We start from the raw sequence: 6000 nt of genomic DNA, 5'->3' as shown, positions 1-6000 counted from the left end.
CCGGTCAACGCAGCCAATTTTATAGGGAAAATTTAATCCATTGTTCGCGGTATACGTGACGCTAAACACTGAACTCCTCGGGACGTAACAATATTCGACTAATTTTCTTCACTTTCAACTGTGATTGGTCAATTCCTTATGGCTTAAGGCTTTCTATATTTATTGTACCTCCCGAATGAAGTTTGAGAACGCAGTCTAACATTGGAGTATTCGGATTTCGGAGAGTAATAAACTTTGAACATAAAAATATACAATGAAGGAGAAAATTTGTTAGTGTTCAATAATGATTTGGCGGAAAGTACGCTCTCAGTAGTTTCACGATATAGAGACACTCCTGAATCATAGCGCCGCGCGTGCGATCCGCGGCTGGGCCGCCAAGGCAACCGAGCATCGAGCGGTAGTGGGGGAATAGGAGGCGGTGCCTGCAGGAATCGGCTCGAAATGTGCAGATTCTTGCAAGCACTGCTTTAAGCCATAAGGAATTGACCAATCACAGTTGAAAGTGAAGAAAATTAGTCGAATATAATTAAGTTTATGATTAAGTTGATTTCTTACTGCACATAATTTCTTACTACGCATAATTAGATCCGGGCTTAATCGATTAATTTTTGACAATGTTAGGTTAGGTTAGGTTTACTATGTTCATTGTACTACACTTACCACACCCATACTACACCCTGGCTTTGTTCGTTTTCAGCACGAAGTAAAAGTAAGGAGACCGAACTCCAGCTGGCCGATATAGCCCCATTCGATGTGCGTTAAAGGGAGGGAATCCGCTAGAAGGAACAGCTATTTTCAAGTCGCGTAATAGTGTAGTTTTCTATCTGTGTTGTGTCCGTGAGTCTATTGAGTGGTGTGCGTGTAAAGCAGCTGGAGTAGCTGTCATAGCAATAACAATGAAATAAGTAATAAATGATCAGTATACGAAGTATATGATCTCCGTAATTTCTGTAGAGGAGAAAAATATAAGACGTTCGTTTTGTCTGTACATATTTGCAACATCTAACACTTTGTAATTACGATGTTAGAGTGAAATATATTTACTTTAATTATTTTTATTCTTACCGTAAATGGTCGGAACCGGCTTATTTTTTCTCCTGCTGCATTTTTCCCTTTCCGAGTCGTGCAATCTCGAATCCAGCAAGACATCTTGACGACAACAGCAGGAATTGCACAGATTTACATTCGTGTCCATTCGTGTCCGTACTGTATACAGATCTGAGACCCGTGAGGTTACCTTCCGTATACTATAGTAAACAACAACACACTTCCACAAATAAAATGTTCACACCGACATGATCATGAACGATAACACATTGACGCGAGTTGGAAAATCAGTTTCTTCCAGCGGATTCCCTCCCCTAGCGCACATTACTCAGGGCTATTTTTTCCTCCCTAGCCGAGTTCGGTCTCCTTACTTTTACTTCGTGGTTTTCGTAATGTATAAATCTATTGAATTACCAAATAGTGACTTTTCCTAAATGAAAATAATAATGAAGACATCTTCCCCAAATAATTTCTAATCGATTCCATTCATAAAACACATTAAATAAAATCGCTGTCTGCTAACTTGACGCGTGATAAAATTTGTTAATTACAAGAAAAATACTATTTCCCAAATATTTAAATGCTTTTCCCAAATTTCTCCAAACGATTCCCGAATTATATAGACATAAATAAATCAGAAATATTCAATTTGTCTGCTTGTTAGTGGTACTATCCCTTCATATGGGTATTTCATCATGCTTACATTAACGAGCATCAATTAATCGATGTTCGATTCGATTATGCTTAGAAATTTGATTTTTCTTATCATTCATATTCGAATTTCTATAATTTTCTTTTAATTTTCTTTCAATTTTATACATATTTTATTATGCAATTGATTAGCACGTACAGAGTAGGGCGAACTCTGATTTCACCGTTTAAATGTAATATGCAAACAAATTTTCAATATACTCAGAGATACATAATAATATTGTATTTATTCTTTAAACCAGTTCACAAATATATATGATCGACACATAATTTGTGACAATAATTTATGAAAATAATGAAGATATTAAAAGTTTAATATTATAACATAGTCTCATCTATCGCAAAACTTTTCAGCATCAAATATATTTATATAATTAATACTCAAGTTATAAATAATTATACATTTGACTGTTTTATAATTTAAATTAATTACTCTTCCTTTACAATGTGTAAAGATATAATGTAGACACAGTCTCGAAATGTATGGCACATGTGTGTATTTGCTGTTTCATATTTTTAAAAACATGTCTCAGATACGTCGAGCATATAGAAATTAAAATACGTGTAGAGATAAAAACTGGTAAAAGTATTATTACTTATTGCTATAGCTAGAATTTCCAAATGAGGGAAACGACATAAAAAAATCTATTACACAAACATCTTGCCGTTGTGAGTAAATAAATATATATTTATCTATTGTTATACACTTTCACACTTACAGTACACAGTTGTTAAAAAATATATGCGATTGCACGAGTACATACATGTGTATATTCACGAGTGTATATATATGAATTTTTTTTTCCATAGCAAGTTATTTTATAGTAAAGTATATACACATAAAGAAATTATTTTCATTGCATTTGTAAGTATAACATTTTTCATTACGAAAACAATAATTTTCTTTTTCTTCATTATTACATCACAATTAATATAATAACTAATTTTCGCTATCGTTATTATAAAACCAAAAAAAGTGCTCTTTCTCAATATATAACTTACTTATATATGATTAAAATAAATTAGAATGGAATTTTCTGTAGTGTGAAAACAAAACTATTTTAATCTTACTTATTGTTGTTAACTACAAATTTTACAAAAGAATATACTTATTCGTGTCTGGAGAAAATAATCTCGATTTATGTATATGGTAGTAAAGTCTTAGGCTTTTTCTTCATAATAGATACATTTTTAAATGTCATCAATACAATTCGACATGGATAGGCATGGATGTTGATATCACTTTCAAAGAAGAATTAGACGATGAATCGAGATTATTTTCTCTTTCGCTCTTGAAAGATAATATTTATAAATTTTTGGTAATCTTCTTTCATAATATACCGCATATATATCATTGTAGTCGTAATTACCCATACAGCACAGAATTTGCAGCAATATCGTTGCAAAATCTCTGCAATGTTGGTGCAATGTCGCAGCAGTGCTGCTGCAACTTTTATACAACTTTGTGCTGTAGGGGTATTAAAATATATTTCGTATAATCATGCAATTTATCATATAATTATATCGTAAATTATTATATAGCCATTAGTACTAGTAGAAAGTAAATACAAAACAACGGATTCACCATTTGAAATAATCGTGTCTCTGTTGTGTACTGATAAGTGGTAAGTGCATTGAGTGGCTATGATATATCACCATATACTCCGATATGTGATATAACTACACATTTTATCATATTATTATAACGTTCAAACAAGGAACAAGTTAATACATCAAATAGAATCGCCGTATCATTATCGACACATATGTATCTCAACTGTACATACACAGTAGTAGCGAACATGTTTAACATGCAATATAATAAATCAGAAGCACATTTTGCACAAACACAGCATCACGCGTTGCGCTCGTTACTTCCCGGTTTTGTTTTCTTTTCTTTTCTTTTTCATATGGGAGAATCTCTGACATATTCAGTATTCAATCTCTTGCGTATTTGACACGCAAAAATGACTCTTAAAAAATTTATTACTCGAAGGGTCATTTTCGTGCTGAAATCTAATCTTCAGCAAAAATTATGGTATATTATTATAATATATAATTAATATCGTATTTTGTAACGAGAAAATTTATTTTTCAATAAACCTGATAAACTATATATAGTATTACCAAGAAAATTTATTAAATTTTCAGTTTATTGGTCAAGAATAATAATAATAATTAATAAGTGAAACAATTATTCTCTGCCTTCTATTTTATTAATTATAACTTCAAATATTATTATAATATTCATTCAAGAAACTCGATGAGCTGATTTGATTTTACAAAATGTAAAATATTAAATATTTTACATCGTAAGAATTAACATAAATAGTTATGTAATAATTAGCATCAGAATCATTTTCATGCGTCAACAGTACGAGAATCTGTGTCTCGGCGAAATTAACAATCATTACGAATATTTATCAAGAAATTATGAATCGTGAATTTTCATTTAATAAGGAATACGATTTTTTATAGTCTAATCTTTGCTTTTCTTTTACTTTCTTTTTTATATTAAAAATATTTCGCGTATAACGAAAGTAATAATAAAGAGAGAAAGAAATCGGTCGTGTGGCTAAGTGCTATATATAACGGATGGTCCTCGCTGAAGCAACTCGCCATGTATGCGCGCGCGCGTGCGTGTGTATAATTGTATTTATATATATATATATATATAACTAAGTTTTTTATACGCACGCACGCACGCACGCACGCACGCACGCTATTTTATAATTATACATACGTGTGCGCATGTATATAAAAATAATTTTGCATGTATGTGGGAATTAATTTTCCTAATAAAAGTAAAATTTTTTCCTTGATTGAAAGAGATTCCTTTAAAGAGATATGCAGAATTAATTTTCTTAACTATGAAAATATTAATTGCTAAAACACTATTGTGTGTGTGTTTTAAATAAAAATATTTTTTATACATTAACATATCATCATAAATATGTCCATTTATTTTTTTATTAAGAAAAATAATTGGAAAAATATTTAAGAGAATAACGTTTTACTTCTTATTAAAGAAAAAATCTCGAGTACTTTTTAAAATAATGCTAAATGTTATGTATTGTAATTATTATACATATATCGCACAAAAATCGGTGAAAAAAATACATATTTATACACGCGCACATACAAAATTTACAAACTCATATAACAAACATTTTATCGCAATTATTATTATCATTATTACATATAATAACGAACAAGAACGAATAAAATTGCACTAAATATATGTATCTAGGCTAGCTACAGAGAATCTACGCCGATTGATACTTTCCCATTAATTTTGCATGATTATATTATATCGTAGTCATACATAATCTTAATGATTTAAATCTCGACAAAAATTAACAATATCATTAATAAATCGTAAGTTAAATAATAAAAATTTAATGAATAACAAAATAGTATCGATTAAATTACGAATATAATTTTTTTCTTTATCATAGCGTTTCTTTCAAAACGATTTTTCCAAAATAATTACTACAGATATATTACATAAAATAATTAAGTATGTATTCCAAAGAAAAATTCTGAGAAAACTTGAAATAACTTACAAAGTTGAAAAACAATTAATGCGTTGATTTTTTATCTTGTTTAATAATTCATTTCAAGTTTCATTTTTATAAGAAATAAAAAATCATGATGTAAAACAATGTAGTGGTAATTATATAAAATTGTGAAGAAATCAATGTGTTAGAGGTTTTTAATTTTTATTAACTACTCTAAAAAATTTTTTAAACAATCTCCAAAAATTTTTGGATGTAAAACACGTAAAAAATAAATTTCGATTGCACAAAAATTAAGACAAAGTTAATGTACTCGTAGATATAATTTAGTAATATCTTCTTTAAAAAAAAAAACAATAGAAATTTAAATATATAACAAACCAATTAAATTAAAAACAGCTTAATCCATCTCTATTGCTCTTCGAATTATCTTCGATTATAGACAGTACTAAAAAAAGAAACGCATCAATTTAACGCCAGATGTAATTATATGTATATTCACACACACGCACGCACACATACATAATTACATCTCTGTGTAGGTGTGTGTCACTTTGAAAAAAAGAAAAGGACTAAAACTATATATTTTTTGATAGAAAAAAAAAAAGACAATTTCCGTTCAAGTGTATCGCGTGCGTGCGTGCGTGTGTGTGTGTCCTGAGGATTTATAAAATGGAATCGACGAGACCCCGTCTATATAAAAAAAATCTTGCTTCCACTAAAA

This window comes from Mycetomoellerius zeteki, unplaced genomic scaffold (genome assembly GCF_001594055.1).
Source record: "Mycetomoellerius zeteki isolate Tzet28-1 unplaced genomic scaffold, Tzet1.0 scaffold748, whole genome shotgun sequence".
NCBI classification, from domain to species: Eukaryota; Metazoa; Arthropoda; class Insecta; order Hymenoptera; family Formicidae; genus Mycetomoellerius; species Mycetomoellerius zeteki.
The sequence above is the reverse complement of the archived record's forward strand: the minus strand, read 5'-3'. Positions refer to the sequence as shown.